The sequence below is a fragment of the Acanthopagrus latus genome, chromosome 13 (genome assembly GCF_904848185.1).
Source record: "Acanthopagrus latus isolate v.2019 chromosome 13, fAcaLat1.1, whole genome shotgun sequence".
NCBI lineage: Eukaryota > Metazoa > Chordata > Actinopteri > Spariformes > Sparidae > Acanthopagrus > Acanthopagrus latus.
The window spans coordinates 1,067,542-1,090,260 of record NC_051051.1 but is presented as its reverse complement, the minus strand read 5'-3'; positions in this window follow the sequence as shown (position 1 = coordinate 1,090,260).

Here is a 22,719-nt window from a genome sequence, read left to right as displayed (position 1 = left end):
GACAAGGTGGGGGAGAGGAAACTGCCATAAAAAGACCAACAATGGCAGAGACGAGATGGAACGACTGACTGACACACGAGGGAGTTGTTTCCTGTATTTAGTGGCTTTAAGTGGCTGTGGGAAGGTTAACGAGCCTGACCTGACGGGGAACCTGAGGGTAGGCGGCCGTCAAGCCAGGCATCTGTGTGTGTGTGTGTGTGTGTGTGTGTGTGTGTTTATTTGTTTGACTCCAGCGCCCGGCAGTCTAAATAATAAAGAGCTCACCTGCAGATTAAGTCTCCAAACAGGAGCTCTGTTCACAACTGGGCCATAACAACCTTAATAATTGCTGCAGGCAGCCCTGCCTACGGTGAAGTGCTGTCATATCTGTGTGTGTGTGTATTAATAGGAGAAGCACACACACTTAAATGTCAATTGTACTTACAATGGGACATTAATTGCGACGCTGATTTAGCGTGACAGGCAAACACACACCCACAAACACACAGCAGCTACCTGCAGCTACACGCCGTTACAAAAGCAGTCGTGTCGGCGCCGGATCGCAATTAACCTTCAGCAGAACGAATGCAATTTGGAGGTGTAATACGGAACACGGAGTACCGAGCTGATTTTACACCGTACTCTCTTCCTTCCACTCTGTTCAGCACATTCCGGCTCTTCATCACATTTTGTCTCGTTCTTCCGGCTTCCTGATGAAATAAATATGACGATACAGTATTACATACAATCTGGTCGCACCATAAAGTTTTTCATTTCCTCGTGAAAGCGCGATGCTGAAAGGCTGCAGCTCACCCTCGGGATTCAAACGCTTTTATAGCTGAAATAAACATTTTCTCACATGTTAGGCCCCTCAGCGTTCAGTCATTTTGATTATTAAGCACAATTTTCCTCACGTGCCCTCAGGCTGTATAGCACCTACATGTATGGACTGTTTTCAGTCCTGTGATGTACCGAGGTTTAGATTAGAGTGTTTGTTAATATGTCTCCAGGCAGTCCAGAGACACAGAGTGGCTGATTAAAAGATGAGTGCTGGTTGGATGGAGACCCTCGAGATGAAGTGCTGCAGCACCGTGTTGACAAACAGAATCACAACAACAACTTCAGGTTGAGCATTTTTATCTCCACAATTTATAATTCATATATTGCAACAGTGTTATTTCTCTGAATCAAGAGCTTATATAATTCAATATATGTTTATGTTATTAAATATAGCAGATTTTGTATCGTGGAGGTCTTTTTTCTCCAACAGCCTACTATGTTTGAGTTTCGTTTCTTCATAAAAAATACGCAAATACAAGTTGTGATAAGCTGCAAATGGCTGGAAGTGAATTAATAGTGTGACATTAATGTGGAGCCTCATAGACTGCAGAGGCTCGACCTCCAACACTGATGGAAACACTTAAATCAGTGCAGTAGATTTTAACCATGACCTCTGTGGTTTAGTACGTGTATTGCTGTGATGATTAGGAACAGGTTGACCACGTTGTTACAGACCGTCTGGTTATAAAACTGACTGGAATGGTTTTGGAAGGCACTGATGAAGAATATTGTGGTGTTGAAAGCAACATTAGAGCAGAAAAGTCCTGTAACGTCAGATTCTAGAGGACGTTTATTGAAGGAATGAGGTCGTGACCTCCAGGTGACCTCCCTCAGGTAGGTCATGAATCATGCATTACTTAATCGTAGAAAGTGAGACGTTCCAAAGCAGCTTCCGTTTGGCTTCTGAACAAAAAGGTCGACTTTTGTGAGGCAGTAAGAACAATCTCTGGGTCGACAGCACGGTGCTCGGTTGTTGGGCGCTGGGAGTTTTAATCCGAGTGGATGAACATGTCGTCTTTAACGTGGAGATTCTCACCACTGCGTTCACGCTGGCCTAATCACAGCTTATCTTGAGTTTGTGTGTTTTTTCTCCTGTTTGTGTGTTGACATGGGACTGATTGACGTGGACTGATTGTTTATTCATGCGAAAAACACACAGCTGAGCGTTTACTTACAGAATGCCTCTGTATTCACAGGAGGTGGGTAAACATACGCACGCCTATTTTATTTACGACGTGACATTAATTGTGATGCTGATGTGGTCTGACGGCGGCAGACACAAGCACAAATTCACACACGCAAGCACACGTGAACACGTAGCGACAGCTGCATGAACATGCTACTTACAAGCCATTTGTGTCCGCCCTAGAAAACAATTAACCTTGAGCAGAACGAATGGAATTTGGAAGCGGCGCTCTGAACGATGCATGCAGAGCGGAGAGTTCCTGCTGTTGCTTGTTAGTGACGTGAAATACACGATGCACAGATATGGAACTGTGCCACATGTTTGCATAAACATACAGGCTTGTAGCGTTCAAGGAAATTGCCTGTGAATTCATATATATCCAATGTTTATGTATGAGCCGCCTGCTGATGGATGGCCTCCATCAGCGTGTTTCATTATAGATGAATATATCTCATACATCGGCTTTACCTGCATTCATTTTAAAATGGATAAATATTCTGACATGTGGCTCAAGATCTTCTCACGATCCAACAGATTGCTGAATAATTTTACCTGTAAAGCAGGTGTGATGGTGACTGAAAGGTGGGTGGAGGATGAATGGATGAGGTACTCGGGGATACGAGACAGAGGGCGGGGAATTTGTCTAATTTTCTAAATCTTTAAGCTTCATGACATCCGTAAGAAAGGACAAAGAGACAGAAGGACAGAACAGGAGAGAAGTGCTGGGATGAAGGGATGATGATAGTATCAAAAGTGCTGAAGCCATTGACACAAACAATATAAAAAATGTGTTGTATGTGTGACTTTTTATGCACCAGTGCTGTGTGTAACTTGTAAATGAACCTGTCGTAAACAAACCAAAAAAAGACAATTATCTTTTTTTTCGTGCTCAGGACTTTCTTATTTTTGGTATTGAAAGAGATGTTATTATATTACACTGGTGCTGTGACCTGAACTGAAGGAAAGCTGGGTTGACCTAATCTGAACATGTCTGTCAGAATATGAGATTCTCCCTTAAGGGTTTTCAGTATTTTTCTAAATTGTATGAAGTTATTAGCCAATATGATTATTATACAATACCTCACATTCTCATGAGGTCGTAATACATTAATGCAGTGTTGTTGTTTGGTTAATTTCAGGCTCTAAAACTATTTAAGGTGGGGAAAAGATAGTAGTTAGCTGCATAAATCACTTTATTACACATAACACAAGTGATGGAACATCAGTCAACTAATCTAATCTAAGTGACGTCATTTATGTACTTTAACTTAGTTATACGTAACATAACTTTAAAACAATTAACTCCAGATTCTTATTCAAAAAACAGGACTTGAAGCCAGATCTTTGGAAGTAAAGTCTAAAGTCGTATGACCCATCCAGCCACCTCGACCTGGACACCTTCCACCTGGTGTGTTTTCTCGACTTTGTTGGTTTTCTCATTCTGAAAAAACACACAAACGTACAATAAGTGACACTATGTCGCCACTGAGCAGGCTGAGTGAACCACACGACGTCCTGAAGACTACAGTCAGACATATGCAAGAAAATATATTAGAGAGAACACACACACACACACACACACACACACACACACACACACACACACATATATATGACGCCCCCTCTGGGCTCACGCCTGGTGAAGATAATGAGGTTTCTAATTGTGTTGACCCTGCAGTTGACCAGCAACCTGTCGTTGGCGTGACCCTGTTCTGCACCCTGTTCACGCTGGGTTCTGTTTGCCCTTGAACCTGAAATGAATTAAGTTGGGTAAAAACACAAGAAAATAAGTCGAGCAATGAGCAACTTCTATCTTTAAATCTCTAATTTAAATGAAGTCAAGCACGCAGGACAGAAAACACTGGTCTTTGTGTGTCTGTGGATTTCAGCATTAATTGTAAATGTACTTTTTAGAGAAGTTAAATCAGCGTTTCCAGCCCCCTGACAAGCTTAGTTATTTTCAGAGAGCAGATAAAAGCGGCGTGCGGCCGACTGCCCACTCATTCTTTTTTCTGCACACACGTGGATCAGACCTCAGTGAATGTGTAGGTGATGTGCAGCACCTGGATCAGATTATCATGCAGCACCAGTTGTGACTTGATTTCTCTGAACCCATTCGTTCACTGTTCATGTAATTATTTCTCCATCCAATGAAAAAACTGCCTCAGATCGTGTAGGACAGCGGAGCATATGATTATCTCTACATTATAGACATTAATGTCATATTAAATCACTAGAACTGCTGCATTATTGATAGCTGTGTGGAATTGATTTTCTTTTGTTGGTAGGCTTAAAATAATCATGTAAGCATGTGTGAGGATAAACCCTGACTTTGGAAATAATGGTAATTGATTGCTTTCAGTTTTCAGTAATGAGCAGTAATTACTGAGTTATGGTAAATGATTATGTTAGAAGAAGGGCAATCAGGAAGTCCAAATCACTGTCATGCTTGCTGAGGGATGAGACACACGTGCTGTGTTGCTAAGGAGAAGTGTTTACGTCGTGTAAATCTGAGTTCAGCTCCTGGCCAACCACATTTGTTTGAGCCATTGCCTGCAACAGGCTCTGAAGCGGGGGATGGAAGTTAGATGGTTTATTGTTGTAATATCTGTAGTGTGTGAACCATGTGATGCTCTCTGAGTCACATAGAAGTCCGTTTACAGCCAGTCGCCTTAAACTGACTGCATTTTTTATACTTTCCCTCCTGTTTGTGCCTAATGTTGACCCAAAAACAATTGATTTAAATGTTGGCTCTGGATTCAGTTTGAGTATTTTAGCATCCTGAGGTCCAGGTCAGAGCTACCTGGTAGATTGAGGCAGAAAACCTTGTTGAGTTTGTGTGTTGGTCGGACAGATTCTGTGTACATTGTGATATGGTACACTTTCAAAAAACTCATTTGAGAACCATTTCTTGGCTAAAATAATGCCTATTTTACTCATTACACCAAATTAAATACATAAAAAACTGGAGGCACTTCATCACATGGACGCATTAATCCAGTAAATCCAGTCTGGCCGTGTAGCCGTCCTGCCGGATGATTCCCTCTTTCATGCAGTGGCCCAAAACAACCAGACACATCGACATAATGCTCCGTCTGCACAGTTCGGCTAAGCGCTTCTCTCAGCTGAGGCAGGCCTTTTCAAAGCAGGAAACATGGAGCCACTGAGAGTCAAACATGTCTCTCACGGTGTGTTCCAAACCCAACCTGCCAGCATCGACACAGGTGGCACACAGTGACAACACACGCAGCCCAACCTGAACCTCCTGCTCCCTGGTGCAACAGCTGTGCAGGAGACAGATACACCACCAGCGTCTCAGAGAGGATTCAGCTCCTCCGGTTCATCCATCCACCTGCATCAAGAGTCCACCTGGTTGAACTGTGTGAGGGATTTTGCATTAAAGGACAGAGGGTGTGTCACTTTTGGCAAACCTTGCTGCGACCATCACTCACAATGTTAATAACTGACCCTTCCATCCATCTGGTATTATTTAACAAGCAAATGTCACGCCAACCTACAGTAATACTCATTCTCTACAGAAAAGCCCCGAGGCCCGACCACAAGAGCTGGCTGCTAATGTATTAAAGTCCTCGTGGTGGATTTGATGTTGTTTTCATGGCACGTTCACACGCTGAACATGCCCAAAACTGTTCAGCACGGACATCTGTGGGCTTGGGAGCGCACAGAAGGAAATCCATTTTCATGAATTGATTGGATTGAACATCTTTCTTGTCAGCATGCTTTGCTCGCGGAGAACTGCCAGGTTAGCAGACAGACATCGATTATGCACTGCATGAAGGTGCTGTGACATTGTGGGGAGAGAAAGTCTTGGCTTCAGCACGGCAAGTTTGCAAGTCTTTGGGGGAAAGTGAAGTCCAGAAGTGAATTAAAAAGAGGAGTGTGTGTGTGTGTGTGTGTGTGTGTGTGTGTGTGTGTGTGTGTGTGTGTGTGTGTGTGTGTGGTGGGTAGAATGGATAATCACGATCACAATAATCACAGTAAAAGGAGTGTGGTTCTTATTCTTCAGTTTATATTCATTACGTTTTTGTTCTTAATTTAGATACTGTCTTTAAAGGTATCAGTCAAACTTCTTTACTGACTGTACTCGGCTCAGTCCTGCGTGTGTTCAGCTCCTCGCTGGGTCTCCATTAGTTGTTGGAGCGACTAATCCACACAAATCATTATTGTTATTATTGTTTTTGACAGTCTGTTCAGGCTCAGAAAATTAAATGTAAAACTGGACTTACTGATGCATTCAAAGCAGCTCGACTTGAACACAGGAACACACTGAGGAAGTTCAAACTCCACCTGAGCAGTGGAGAGAGGACAGGTGTGCTCACAGATCTCGTTCATTATAACGACCCACACCGAGCACGATCAGCTCAGCAGAGGCACACTCCTGCTTCTAAGTGTCCAGTGAACAAACAAAGCAGACCAACGAGTATGTTCCTATTGCCTCTCAAATCTCTCCCGTTAAGCTGCTTTACCTGCACGTCTCATTTCTGACTCGAGTGTATCCTGCATCTCTCTGCTGCTGCTTATTTTCCTCTTGAATCTTAGCTTTCAGAGTGAGCTCCCCGCCTCATCTTTCTCTCCCAACCGCTCGCCGCTGCATCAGCTCCCCACCATGCGCCGTGCCTGTGGGGAGTCTCGTCAGTCACCCGGACCCAGGACACCTCCTGACAAGGTCGCAGGGGTCTGCCACTCTGAGATTAAAACAGCTCCATCCATCCAGAGAGTTCCCCCTCCGGGCAGCCATTATCATAGCAGATCGCCATGCCAAAAAGCTCCAATGGATATGTAGTGTGCGGGCTCTGACCTTCCAACAGACGGCTGTCATTTTCAGGTCGCTTTGTCTTGTGAGGTGTTGATGGTTGGTGGTTATAGTGTTCCCCTCCTGTCTTTTAGGTGGAATGATGGCGTTTGCAGTTTGCAGAAAGCTCATAATTTCATGTTAGTGTGGGTAAAAACAAGAGGTCACCTGGGAAATGTGCTCCCTATACACCTGTTCTCACCTGGCTGTTTCCAGCGGCTGTGTGTTTTTTGTTTCTGTATGTGCGATCAGCTTCAGCCAGGCGGGACGGGCAAGCAGCCCAAAGGTTTCACACAAACACAGCTGTCAACACTGGCGCACAACCCTCATTAGTGCTCACTAGTGTGCACACATTTGAGTCGTGGTTCACCCGGCGATTAAGAGCACCGTCCGTCTACGAGACCTTGGACTACTCCAGCTTTTATCCATCCATCCTTTATTTCTTTCTTGAGGTCGAAACAGGAAATTATCGGGGACACTTGAGCTCCATTTGACATCAATTCATCATCTGCTCGTAAACAGTGGTGGACATTAAGTGCTGTTAACTTTCACCCCCGTTTCACTGCTGTTTACTTAATGAGGACGCAGAGAGACGAGTGATTGCAGCTCCAGGTGAAAGTGAACAGGTCCGGCTGGGAAACATGACGTTTAGCCTTTTATGTCAGAATCCTCTTCACTGTCCTGTTTCAAATCTTAACAGTCGCCCTGGCAGCCATGAAGCAGCCCAGCAGAGAACTCCAGTAAGAACCGGCCCGGTGCCATTTGCTGTAAACAGGTTCTGAGCTCCCAGAACACATCTGTTTGTGTCTGGTAAGCACACTAATCACTATGATTACACTAATGTATCCTAATGGGGTTATGATTCGTTGATATTTAAATGTGGCACAAAGCACCTTTGAGGGCACATACCATTAATTTAGATAAATTAGTTCTCATGTTACTGTGTTGTGAGAAAGCTTTGGTTGTATTTTGTCCTTTGTGCTGCGGTCATTTCACAGTTTAAACAGCAGACATGTTGGTTTGTCTTGTGAGTATAAGGGGAAGTAATATCGTCCCCATGAGACTCTTATCAATTCTAAACATATTTTTAAAAATATGTCATCAGTCTGCTAAATATTTGTTACACAGGCTGTGTGCTCCTACACGACCTCGTACCTGAATGAACACCTGAATCAACTGTGTCACTGCTGGTAAAACAATGTTACTGTAGAAACAATTGGTTAGGTTCAGGAAAACATTATAGTTAAAATGACTGTTATTAATGGAACTTTAGTGAGGAACATGTTGACATTTACGTTACGTATGTGACATCACTCAACCGTGTTAGTTGTTATAATAACTCGTAGACTTTCTGTCACACTCTGGACACGAGGTCAACCCTTCTGCTCTCAGTGGACTTCTGGGTGTTTATACGACTTCGCCTGACTGCCTCCTTTGTAGCTGTAATGAATACAACAGACACTATATGTAAGTTATTGACTATTGGCTATATTGTTGTTGTTCTGATGAGGACGGGCTGCTTTTTCTGACAGAAATGGGTCATTAAGTGATACATTGTCTTAGAATTAAACGTGATGTACAGGACTGTCTGAACATGTGACATCCTGGGAGAGGATCCTCCTCACGGCGCTCATGTTGGTTTGATCAGAGTCTGACCCTCGTCTACACCAGCATGTCCTATTCACACAAAGTGGAAACACAAGTGAATAGTTGGTCGCACAATGCCGGGATGAGAGCCTGCAAAGAGCTCTCAGCATTTCACACACCACAAATTTGAAACTCATTTAGTCGTTCTTGTTTTAGAGCAGCAGGTAAAACACGACCAGCCGCGTCCGACGATTTCAGGAAATGCTCTGGAACATTGTTTTGAGTACCATTGCAAAAACTAATGCTGTGACCAGGCAGCGTTAACATTAACGTCCAACCTGAACAAGTGCCTGATGAGCACAAGCGAAGCATCAGTTCTGACCCGTCTTATCCAGTGAAGCAGAACACGGGTGATTTTTAACATCAAGATGATAATTCATGTTTCATCTTCGGTGTTTCAACACATGCAGCCTAAAATGCCAGTTACTTTTGCTTCCCCGCCTGCTGCCCATCGCTCTCCTTCACTGCAGCTTGTTCCACATTTAGACAGCATCAAATCTTAATTGATGAGTGTGTAAGTGTGTGTGTGTGTGTGTCTGCCTTAGAGCGACTCGGGCCCTCGTGGGGCAGGAACATGGGTACGGGGAGGTTGGGGGATCTAACGTGAGCGTGAGGATCGTGTGTGTTTGTGAATGAATGCTGGCAGGCGGATTGCCAAAGCCGGGGCTGCATGTGCCCGCGGGGTGAGGAGGACTGGGATGTACTGTATTTGTTCGGAGATGATTGTGCGTGCACACACACATCAACACAAACACACACACTTGCGATGCTTCTAATTGGCAGAAGACAGCTGCTGCCAACCAGAAAACCCATGTGAAAGTACTCATCGTTCTGTGGCCCACAGGCAGCCACGCCACACTTCACAATTTACCCTCATTGTAATGAGCACAAATGTGCAGTGAATTCGTTTCCCATCTAAAGCGTTTTATTTACAAGCCATATAGCAGCACAAAGGCTAACAACCTTTGATTGTCATTATATTCTCATCATATTTATGGAATATTGTCCTTGCTATAACTCAGAGATTCATTAGACTGGTATGAAAATGGACTTGGTTCCTGAGCGCAGAGGAGAGATGACAGCTCCTGCTGTGGGTCGTTTATTTCAATTAAACTGTCGAGTTGTTCTCAAGCAGCCGTGCTGATTTAATGTCAGTCGCGGCACTTCACGTGTGCTCGAAGTGAAAATGACATTTTATTGGCAAATTCTGCTGACATCATCATTGTTAATCAGCTCAGTCGCCACAACAAATGTTGGCAATGAACATTTCTGCAGACCAAGATTGTATGCTGACATTTACATGTCTACATGTTGTGGCTTTATATTTGGTTAAATTTTGAATTTGATGTTATGAAAGCAGTGTCTTATGGTCTGGTTAGGTTTAGGCACAAACATCACTTGGTAAGGAGATAGAAAAGGTCATGTTTTAGCGTATTATAACTGTTTTTGTCACCAGAAACACGGCTGGAGATCAAAAATGTCTGTTTTTTGTTTCCTCAATTAGGTCAAGAACTGGTCCTGCAGTCTCCTGAAAATATCTACTGGTTAAACTGGTGGGTCTGTATTTAGTCAGACCCAGTGACAAATATGCTTCTACTGAAGAACAAATGCTTCTAGTGTTCCCTTTATGACAATATTTCGACCATTCAAGGAGACCTTGTAGCTGCAGAGAGACACAAAACAGAGACTCTGCTCAGGTTAATGGTGAATGTTTCATTCAAACAGGAAATCTGAAAAACTATTTCATTAATTCATTTTCATTCAGTTCAACATGACCCTCTCCCAATCTACCAATGCTTGTTTATGTTTATTACTTTTAATACTTGTAAAGAGTATGAGAGCTGAATAATTTTTGTTTTGAATGGCTGAATGAGCACAGGTCTGTGTCCTGAACAACAAGGACTGAAGACAATCTCCAGTGGTAAAACTCTTTGGAAACTCAGTTTGGCTGCTTCAAATTGATGCCAGCTGCTGTTTTTTTAGGATGAAATATTCTAATACTAAAGGTTGAATTGTTCATTTCGGTGCAGGAGATGCTTTATTGATCAGGTGTTAAGTCAGTGACCTTGACCAAGGTGAAGTCAGCTTGACTGCCAGTTTTATACGATCATTTTGAGTTTGGCTGAAGTCTTCCTTCATCAGTGAGCAGACGCTGCATCGATCTGTCTGCATCGCAGCTGTGTGCTGCAGCAGCGTTACACAATGTGCCATTCAAAATGTGGAAATCATGTAGAGTAAAAATAAACACAACTTAAAGACAGAAATGTATTTTTCAAATCTGAAGGTTAAAGTCCTTTGATTTCAATTCATCCCAGAATTCCAGTCTTTATCTTCCACTCCAGCCTTTACAAGCCAAGCTCGCATTAAAAATGATTACAGACTTCAGTGTTATGAGACCCGAGTTGAGTTTTGTGGAAGGATCCCCGAGCAGAGAGAGAGAGACGGGGAGAAGACAGATGGCTCGGCTGTTTACAGCACTCAGCCATAATTGTCATAACTTAGTAACTCATTCCGATGATCCATTCACGGCTTTGAGATAAACTCTTACTGATGCAGGACACGTAAGCCCCCCTCACCCCCACACCGTATCTCCGGTCAGGTTCCCCTCTGCCCAGTAGAGGGAAGCAAAGCCACACAGCCTGACAGGAGAGAGAATGGTTGGGCGTGAATTTATCCAGATGGTGAGTGGCAAGCAGGCTCCTCTGCACTTCTATCCCCGAGCAGGCAGACAGGCCCTTTCAACTGTCTTCAATCAAGTTTCCATAAAGGCAGAAAGAGACCGAGTGCTCCTTACAGCGGGGGCTTTGTGAGCGCTGCGTTCCAAAGTGACAAATACAGCGGCTTCAGATCCAAACCCGACAGAGAGAGCAGGAGCGGAAAGAAAAATAGTAGAGGAGAGTGCGGAAAGGGGGAAGCGTGGCGTTTGCATCGAGAAGCAGCAGATTTGATTACCAAACGCAGTTAACAGGAGACCCGAGCTCTGGATCTGGTTCATCTCTACCTGCCCTTGATCCAACTTTGAACCTGCAGCGTTTTAAGCCTTGGCTGTGTGTAATACTGGCTCTCTCTCTCTTGTTCTCCTTCCTGCTGCATCTCCCTCTCTAATTAATGCTCAGCTATGTGAACCCAGGATTAGATCAGGCCAGGGAAATCAATGGCTGACAGCACAGAATATAAGAAGGAGGAGAGCAATAAGCACGCTGTCACATTTTAATCATGGTGGTTGAGGATTGCTAGTAATAGCGCTGCTACCCGTTTGAGGTTGCAGTGTGTGTTGGTCGCATGTGCAGAGTGGAGGGGAGCTCGGTGAAGAAGACTGTGATGTCAGTGGGAGAGGTTGGACCCCGACGTTCCCACAGAAGGACCAACTGATCCTTTCGAAGTCCTCAAGGCGTGCGGGGCTCTGCGAGAGTGCAGCCTCAGCGGCAGCAGTCGTGGGAATGGAAGCTCCCTGCAGCGTGTTTTTCACAGACTGGCCTCGCATGGAAAACATCACACTTGACTCCCCTTGTATGATTTCACCAGGGTGCTGAATCATGCAAATGAGACTGTGTGAAAAAAGAATCCAGAGCTGCATCTCACTTAAAAAAAAGAAAACTTTTGGAAAGGAAATTGTGCCCTCAACAAAAACCCCTACTCCTGAACATTAATGAGAAAAACACTGAGGCAGATTCATATTAGTGTTCTTCTCGGGGGCAGGAGCTGCTGTTCCAGTGATCTGGCATTGATGGCAGCAGAATTAAAGTGGGTTCTGCCTCAACAGTAGCTGTAACAGACTGAAGAGTGGGAAAGTGCAGTAAGTGAACTAGATTGTTGTTATCGTTGCAGTTGCGCTGTGATTCACTGCTCAGTACGTTTTCAATCAGTCAGCATCATCTCCCTCTGTGATTATGCATATCCATAAACAACATAAACAATTAAAAAAAAAACAGTTGAAGACAGCAATCAGACAAGCGTTGGACACTATATTCGGTTCAGTATTCAATACAGCGGCTGTTTCTGTCTGTACATCCAGACGACCGTCCCTGAACACAACCTGCCAGTCAATCTTTACAAAAACATTGCTGCGCTATAAAGAGTCTTTGTCTCTGGATCACATGTCTGTAACTTGCAAAGCTTGAAACAAAGTTAGCTGGTTAACTGTGTGCAGATAATAATGATCTGCTGCCTGTGTAGTGGAGAGTCTTGGGTTCACAGAGCTGGGCAGGCTTCATAACAGTTTTGTTCTGTTGAGCTGCTGGAAACGTTTTCTCCTGATGTTCCAGACGGAGATATTCCTTCCAGTGGGTCACGTCTGTCTGTGGTCAGTATACTGCACCTGTTTGTGTCTGTACCGGAAAGTCTGACAGATCATATGCCTGGAAGTGCTGTCAGACTCTGACTGCTGGAAACTGAACATGATCCACACATTAACTTCCACTTATAGGAAACCTGCTCAGCCTCCTCAGGCTGTACAGACCGGCTCACTTCATACTGGTTTACATCCTAAAAAGCTTTTCTTTGATCGACTGGTGACATGGACTCAAACACCTTCACCTCGGGACACATGATGTCTTGGTGTTCTTGATAACCGGCTCACTCATGTATATTACATTGCCCTGTTCATTCACCATGAACTTCAGAGTGCGGCTGAATGTCCTCTGCTCCTCTTTGCTGGGTATTCTCTGCTGCTCCAGCTCCGTTCCTGTGGACTTCATTCACAATTAGCTTGCAAAGCGGTGTCCTTCCACTTACCGTGTGGTTTAAAGCAACCAATACACGTAGCGAGGCCCCCGAGGACTTAGTTCCCTAAAGCAGAGCAATCTGCTGGAAAGTCAACGGTGCACTTTTACATTAAAGTTTTACATTGATTTTTTGGAAGGGTTTGCAAAGCATATGATAGCGTATTTAAATGCGAGGAAGTTGCTTAGATAGATGGAAAGTTGAGGTCAGGAAGGTGGAAGTGAAAGAGAATCCCCTTCGTCAGAGAGTTTACCGGCAGAGCACGAGCCTCGGAAACTTTGTGTTTCTCGAAAATGTATTTACACTGAATGAGTGAAGCATGTCTGAGATGATGGCACTGCTACACACACTGTTACAGTACGATACGACTGCAGAGTCACACAGAGTTTAGCTACGTGCTCCAGACCAACACTACTGTTAATACACTCATCTGTGTGTTCGTGTGTGTCTCACATTAGCGGCCCAGTGATCTTAGTCTGTTGTAAAAGGAGATGCAGCGTGCATGTGTGTAAATAAGAGATTAAGTACGTGCTGTAGTTGTTTTCTGGGAGAGGATCAGCTGCCGTACAGACTGTTGGACTCTGCAGGTGCTGCTGTGTCACCGACAGCCTGAGAAAAATACTGAAAGAGGAAGACGGAGTGGAATAGATATAATTCCATGTGGGTTTTATTTCCTGCTGTGTAGCTTTAAAACAAGAACACAACAGACTTTAAATTAAATTACGCTGTAAAAGTTACCCTCACCAGTCAGAGTAAATCCACGATTATACAGACTCTCATTCACATGAACAAGTTGGCACAACTTCAACCAGAGAGAGACCAGTGATCATTCTTTAAAGCCCTCAGCGTGGATTCAAACAAGGTCCAGACTCTATCGGCTCTCTAGTTCAGCTCTCCCTGGACGAGACAGATGTCGGACTCGAAGGAAGAGAGAGACGGATAATAGATGAGAACGAAGGGTGGAGAGGAAAAGCTAGACTGTGGGAATAAATGTTTCTGTAAAAGTAGGGAGACAAGACGTCATGGAGTGCCGAACTCCTGTCAGACTCGCCAGAATAAGGGTTGGAAAATGTGTTTCTGCAAAACCACAAGTACATTTCCTCTTGACACTGCTCATGCTCTGGTTAGGTTCAGGCACGAGAACCACTTGGTTAGGGTTCAGAAATATTCATGTTCTGTCTAAATTACCTGTTTTAGTGGCTACAAACATGAATGCAGATGGACTTCTGATCACAAATATCATTTTTTGATTTGCAAACTCTGGTGGAAATCATCACAAGCTGTCCTTAAATATATCCAAATGTGTCACAGTGACAGATGTTGAAATGTGAACTCGAACTGCGCTCACAATCTTGACGCCTGTAACTGGACATTTATGTGAGGCAGTAAACATGTTATGTTGCACATTGTGACAGTTGGGTACATGGTCAGTGACGATGTGCTGATCAAGGCTGATTCTCTGCAAACAGATGTAACTCATATACACGTGGATGATCATGGAGAAAGGAAGCTAGTAAAGTTTCAGCAACAGCGATGAACATATGAGCAGGGTTCACACCGACACGACTGACATGTGACTCGGCAGTATTATATTAGCACGCCAATTTAAACAAGTGTCAACCAATAAGTAGTCTGTGATCCGTAGAGGACGAAGAGGCACTGAAACATTTCCTAAACAAGAAGCGCTGCACAGTAACGAGTGTTTACAGGACTGTGGTGTGAGAAAGTGAAATCATCCTCCACTCAGAAATAGAACAGAGAACAGAAGTGAGCTCATTATTAGAACTCTGTCTGAATAGATTCATCCACAGGAGGTGTTCAACAGATAGTTCAGTGCCAAATTTTCACTTTTGTATTCTCTGCTTTTTAAAACTGAGATTAAAAATGTAAAAATAAAATACTGCAAAAATCAGCAGAAGTAAATAGTTTGAATACTGAAGTTATGAAAAGTGCGGGAGGAAGTTTGGTGGAGTTATAAGGAGCAGCGGGGGAGAGGAAATGTTCAAGTGTAAGAGGAAATGAATGGGAGGACATTAAAGAGGAGGGAGTGGGAGGAGGAGCATGAGCGAGGAGCACCAGAGGAGCACGAGATGAAGAGGGGGGAAACTGACTGAGTTGCTCAGATGGAGGAAAACTCATCGTGGAGAGAAATGAGCATGAAGCAGGGAACTCCCTCACGATGCTCAGCTGACTGACAAATTAACACCAACAACAGAAAAACGTTCTTGTAGAGACACTTGTTGAGACCTCAGCACTGCTGTGGTGTCACGAGGAGGCCGACACTGTCTCCTTATGTTTCCTCAAGATATTAACTCAAGGTGTGCCGTGAGAGAAGCCTTTTGTGATCAAGTGAAGAATGATTCATTCAGATGAAATGAATGATCCATAAAGATTATGCCTGCACTCCATTCTGCATTGTATCACTGCCAGTTCTGCCTCCTGCTTCAGCTTCTTTTCTTTTCATCTCTCCAATCTTTTTCTACCTCGCAGGGACATTTTCCCTTCTCTCCCTGCCTCATATTGCCTCTGCACTCCGAGAGTCCGGCTGTTCTGTCTCTGCCTTTTCTTTCTCTTTACTTAGGACACGCTCGCTTTAATTGTACTCTCATCACATGGATTGTCAAACAGGGATTGGGCAGACTGAAAGACTTAAGCTCCACTGTCTGAGGGAAGCTGTCACTGGCAGCTTTCAATCTCTTTCTCAGGACGGATCAATAAACTTCACACCCAGGACTCAAGTTGACCCAGCCGAGCAAGAGAAACGATTGAAGATCGGGAGGGCTGAGGGATGTCAACATTTATACGTTGGGATTCTGGCAACAGACACATGGCTTTTCTTTTGTTGATGAATGGCGGCTGTTAACCCCGGCACAAAACAGCCTCACACAAATGCAGCAACCAATTTAAACTTCGTAGCAAAGTTTGAGGATTTCCAGTGTCCTGCTTTTGAAACAGGGCTGACGAGGTCAGAGCCGGTCGGCAAGAGATTTTAAAGCATCCAAGCAGCCGAGTGGCCAGAATAAAATGTCTCTGCACAACACTGATATGTTCACCTGTGGATGTATCATAGACTTACACAGCATGTTGACATTTCTACATAACGTGTGATATTAAGTTCATATTACATGTTTATGATCTGACTGTAGTACTGGGGGGTCGAGGGGATGGTGACAGGGCTGCCAAGACACTAACTGTCCCTGACTTTGTTTTAACATCTTTAACAAGTGTGGAATTTCAACATTCGTAGGCGTCACGCCAGTGGATGTCTTTAAGGTGATAAAATCAGGTATTTAAAGCCAAAACTAAGTGTTCTGTGTGCCTGAACCTAACCAGAGCAGATGCACAGAGATGTCACGACATAACATCCAAAATTAAACCTGAAGACACATGATGGCTCACAGTGGTCAGAAATCCAACCAACCACTTCATGAAGAAAAGACAGTTCCAAGTGAAATCATTCAGAATAATTCTCTGTGACTTCGTGCATAAACAGAAACAAGAAAGACGCGTTTGTCCTGCTGTGCTGATGAGCAGAACTATCCAAGGACTGTTTACTGTACTGTCATTCACTGTGTCCAGTCATTTTATGGTCTATGAGTCTGAACTAGTAAAACTCTCATTAGAGTATTAGAAATGAGTCACCTTACTCAAAGTCCCTGCTGAGTCAGCGCTCCCTCCACCAAGACACACCTCCTTTTACATCTCCTGTAAACCTGCAATCGATCCTTTGGTCATCGATTGATTGGAGGAACCCTGAGCTCAGATTACAGAAGCTGCCTTGCTGCCACTGACGTAAAGTACATGCATGATGTCTACAGCCATCACCTGCTGTCATCAGAGATAAATATAGTCTTAATTTCCCTCCAGTGAAAGTGTGCTGATAGAAATCTGACACCAGATCGATTGTTTAATTCTACTAAGATTCAATATGAATTAAAGTGATTGGTTAAGAAATACTGAAAGATTAAAGATATACCAAACAAATAGTCAAATCACCAACCAACAGGCCTGAGGTGTCTGTTATGAGGAACAAGTGGACCAGCTGAAGGTCTGGGAGGACGTTTGACTCCATGAAGTCAATTAATTCCTGATTAGACACTGTGATGAGATAAAAAGACATCCAACCTACGATGCAAATATTTGATAAACCAAACCAGAAACAGTCCAACAACCAGCCGCTCATATATCCAGCCACTCAGACCAGGGGGCTGTAACAGATTCTCCACCAGCTTTGAAAATAATGTTAAACTCTTCAAATGTTGCTCAGAATCGTGGTGGAGTCGAGTCCGGTCCAACAAAATGCTGGCGGATGGAATGTTTATGGTGTAACGAGGTGCCAAACATGAGATGATTAGTTACATCTGCTGAAGGGCTGCTTGGTGCCAAATTGCCTGGAGATGAAGCAAGAACCCCTGAAATGGCCAAGAAACAGTCACCTCACGCTCCTGCTGAGTCAGCAGCACCACCACAGTCACACCTCTGGCCAATCATCAATCAATACACACTTCCATCACCGTTTGAAAAGCACTACAGTTTAATCACCCCGCTCTGATTTCTCTAAAGATCCTCCTGTAGTGGTGCACTGATCAGCTCTTTTGGACCCAGACCTGCTCGATGCAGTTCAAGAGCCAAATCCATCTCAGCCCGGTCCGGGCCTGGTGCTGCGAGACAAGGACAACAAGAATGAGTCATTTAGTCCCAGTAGAAGACATTTAGTGCCTTCTGATAAATATTCTTGTAAAGACGTGTACTGCTGTTGGTCCTCTGGCTTCTGTAATAGTTCAGTAAATTGCTTTCAAGATGCTTTTTTCTGCACTATGATAATGAATATGACAAAATATTCCATTTCCTCAATCTGTCCTGGAGTTATAGCAGTTGTTCCTCTGGGTTTCAACATTGTTGGAAACATTTAGGATGATATAAGTGCACAACTTAAAATATATCACAGATGTCTTCTGACATAATGCAGAATTCTTACTGTAATATCTTTATCTTCAAGCCCTGCTTCTCATTCGATTCTTTTGATTCTTTTAATATACATTAATTATTAATTCTCAAAAGGTTCTTAAAGAAATGTTTCAGACTCTTCAATCTAAACTCTCATTGTTTACAGTGAAGCTGGCAGCTTCAGTCTGGACACCAGGCAGCTGTTCGATGACTGGAGGTGTGTTGTTGAGGTGAGGTTGTTGTCAGACCGCTGCAGTTATAAAAGGTCATTTATTATATATATTATTATAGATGGCAGTTACGTCTCCTGGCAGTAGTGACAGCTCCTGCTGGCCTCCATGTGATGCAGAGATGTTGCTGATGTCCTTCCTACAGTCGGTACATTATCACACTTTTCCTCACAATAGTAATAATTTCCTCTTATAGCATATCAGCATCTAAAAGTGCTTCTCACTCAACGTCAAACATGTCCCTCGTAATTAATTGACTCATAAACACTTTAGTTGGCTGGATGTCAGTGCCGTGTGAGGCCAGCAGACCCTAACGATGTTCCCAGGAGTGACAATGAAATCTCCATTAAGGGAACATCAGCCCTGCTCCCTCCACAACCTCCGCTACTGCAGAGTCTAATGACCGTTAGACTCCAGGACGGGACGGACTCAGACAACCGCTGCTGCTGATGACAGTTTAATCAAACGCTGCATGAAGCGCGAGGGATTTCCTTTTTATACCTGGGCTTGTATATTTACTGTATAAAGACTGAAGTGTCTCTGGGGGAAAAAGTGACTTGATATTTGACTTTTTCAAACTACAATCCGTGACTTGACTTTCATTAGAAAAAAAACTGACTCGACTCGACTCGACTTGTTTGAGACCTGGACCAGGACTTGAGTCACATGTCTTCATATTACACCTTTAAAGTTGAGTTAGGGAATAATGCAGGAGCTGTTTTAAAGGCCATGTTATGTCAGTTGTGTGCCTGGCTCTGTGTGTATTTGTGTTAAGAACTGCAAATTATCACTCACCAGGAGCGTTGACATGTGATATGGCTGATTTATTGTCTGTAGCTTCGACGAATGCTTAAAGGCACAAAGTCGTTAAGATGGTGGGAGCGCGATGGGAAGAAAGGATGGAAGCCAGGGACAAAGTTATCGTAGACAGATTGCCTGTTTCCAACCTTCCTGTGACTTCCGATGACTTACATGGAGTTCTCACAGCTTGGGATCCCTGATGACATGAATTTGAGTCACAGTGAGGCAAACAGCCTTACATTAGTGCGAACCTCAGGGCAGGACTGCAGACTAATGGTGTCCTGCCGTCCCGGGGACGACAGTAAATGTGCAGTGATCTTTCTCAGGCTGCCTCCAGGGACCAAAGAGACTTTAGTATGTATGTATATACATGAATATACATCTTTGTCTTCATAAATGACAAACTGAACAACAAAGTTAGTTATCACTGCTGGCTCCTTAACGCAAGACCTTTAAAATATGTGCTATAATAAAAAGAGAAGCAGTGACTGAGAGACACGTCAGTTTTCTGCTGATGCTTCGATGTGAACAACAGATCTGTGTTGAAATGGGCCAGAGGAGCGCCGGTTAGCTGTTAGCAGCTGTCGGTTGTTACGCTCAAAATACATTTCTCAGCCTTTTACAGGTGTGTGGGTTTTTTTTTTTTTTTAACAATGTAAGCCTATGGGAAAAAGTCTTTTTGGTAAAATAAACATTGGGAGGTTGTTATCACATGGTTTGGCCTGGGGGAACTTCATGATGCATTCAGCTTCTACAGAGTTCACTTCATTCCCACATAACTAATCCGATCTGAAACACCGGCTGAGAGCAGCAGAGACCTGTTGTGATTTTTGTGAAGGAAACTTTTCATCAGAGCCAAACACACAGCGGGACATTAAACACAGAACTGCAAGTTTACAGTAATCGCATGTCATGAAGTCGCTCAGCTGAGAACAGTTTGGAGGAAAATATATTATTGATATAGATGATAATAAAGGGAAAGAACAACAGTTTGATTGATTGATTGTGGGATGGTTTACAGTCATGACAGTCACAGCATTGTTTGGGTATGTTTCAGTGCTGATAAAATTTCTATTTAAGAATTTTTCTCCATTTTATAAATAAAGCACATGTTCACTGAAGGAGACGTTGAGTGGGACAGTGTGATTGATCATTGTGGATACTGGACTTTCAGTTTGGAGATAATCGTCCCACTTCAGTCTTTAATGTATTTCTGTGATGAAGGTACTAAGAGATCTTAATATTTAAAATCATCAAGGAGAGCTCCGGCTTTTATCTACCTCCCTCTGATGGATTTGACATGTTTGCTGAAGGTGAGACAAGTTGGAAGTAAACCTGGTTAGTAATTACTTGCCTGTAGATCCACTTTCTCAGTGACATGAAGTGTTGGCTTGTGTATTTTTAATTTGTCTGCAGGTGCTTTGACCTGAATCTTGCCCTTTTTACTGGTAGCTGCTCATAATGTTCTTGATACGGACATTTTTCTTCTTTGCTCTCTGCTGGACGAGTGTCAGCTGCTGTAATTGCCTCAAATGCAAATGTGGAGATAAGTTAATAAAACAAGTCAGCTGTCCCACCAGTGTATCCTTCATTCCAATATTTAATCTACCAACTCTAATAAACTCATCCATTCCTGTTGAAGATACCCTTTTCTTACAGGAGAGTACAGAACCATCAGAGAAACTGTCAGAAAGACACAGAATAAAAATTGGGGATCTGCTCTCAGCCTCTCCTCTCCTCCTCCCTCCTCTCCTCCCTCCTCTCCTCCTCCTTCCTCCTTCCTCCCTCCTCCCTCCTCTCCTCCTCCCTCCTCCCTCCTCTCCTCCTCCCTCCTCTCCTCTCCTCCTCCCTCCTCTCCTCCTCCCTCCTCCTTCCTCCCTCCTCTCCTCCTCCCTCCTCCTTCCTCCATCCTCCCTCCTCCCTCCTCCCTCCTCTCCTCCTCCCTCCTCCTTCCTCCCTCCTCCTTCCTCCTCCTTCCTCCCTCCTCCTTCCTCCCTCCTCTCCTCCTCCTCCCTCCTCCTCTCCTCCTCCCTCCTCCCTCCTCCTCCTCTCCTCTCCTCCTCTCCTCCTCCCTCCTCCTCCCTCCTGCCTCCTCCCTCCTCCTCCTCTCCTCCTCTCCTCCTCCCTCTTCCTCCCCTCCCTCCCTACTCCCTCTTACCCTCACTCTTACCCTTCCTCTTCCTCCTGCCCTCTCCCCGAGGATAATGAGTTTAATTAAAACACCTCGACTCCACAGGTCAGGACAGAGGGGAGAATAAGAGGTTGCTGAGATAAAATGTGTCAGCGTCTCTCTCTCTCAGTTCTTCTCCTCCTCACACATCTGTATTTTTCTTTGGGGTTAAACTACTCGGGCTCTTCTGTGACTCATAACCACGAGGTTAATCACAGCAGCAGCAGACGCGTCCGTCATCTTCAGCCTTTCATCGACACACTGAACCCCCAGGAGCTCTGCGATTGGCTGACTCTGGACTCTGTGGTCCCCTCTGGTTATGTTCTGCAGAGTTTTTATTAAGTATTAAAGTTGAAAGTAGTGAAGTTTTCTGTCTCTCTGTCATGCGACAGTTTGTGGAGTGTTAATTTGTTTGGTTCCTGAATCTCCTGATATTAATTTCAGTCTTTTGGTCTTTTTCTGATCATTTTGTCATTTTTGTCACGGCGTGTTGTTTGTGTTCATACGAGCCTGTGAATGTAAATGTGGCTGCAGGTGTTCAGTGCATCGCAGCAGCTCTTTGAAAGGGAGATTTTATCTTTTCAGCATGAACCGAGTCAAGCTGTATTTTCAGCAAAATTGCAGCCAAACCAGTGTTTGTGTCTGATGTTCAGGTCGAGGATGAGCAAAGAAACTGTAGTGAATATGATCGAAAGTATTTCAGACTAAAGAAATATAAAGAATCCATGATCTCTATCTTTAGTTGTGGTTCTGTCCAACACTTTTACATCTCAGGGTTTATGAACTTTTTTATAAACATACTCAAAGCAACATTTTTCCTTAAAAGAAGCTTCAGAGTCAAGTTGATGGTTCAGTGTCTTGTTATAGAGTGAATGTTGTCTCGTCCTCAGTCATGCGACCCTCCATCACTTGTTTCTGAACTATAAGATCCCAGTGACGGGTCGGATCACAGTGCCAGCACCTTCAGCACATCTGACAAACTGTTACAGACTTCAGATTTATATGTACCAACATGGTGTTAAACATTAAGGAGCTAAATTATGCAAGATGTCTACATAATGTTGCTTTAAAGGCAGAATGAGTCAGATTTAACACAACAATATAAACATGTTCCTGTATGTTTAACTCTCAGTCTGTACAGGTGGGACCAGGTGTGAGGGTGGGACCAGGTGTGAGGACGGGACCAGGTGTGAGGGTGGGACCAGGTGTGAGGGTGGGACCAGGTGTGAGGACGGGACCAGGTGTGAGGGTGGGACCAGGTGTGAGGACGGGACCAGGTGTGAGGACGGGACCAGGTGTCAGGGTGGGACCAGGTGTGAGGGTGGGACCAGGTGTGAGGGTGGGACCAGGTGTGAGGGTGGGACCAGGTGTGAGGGTGGGACCA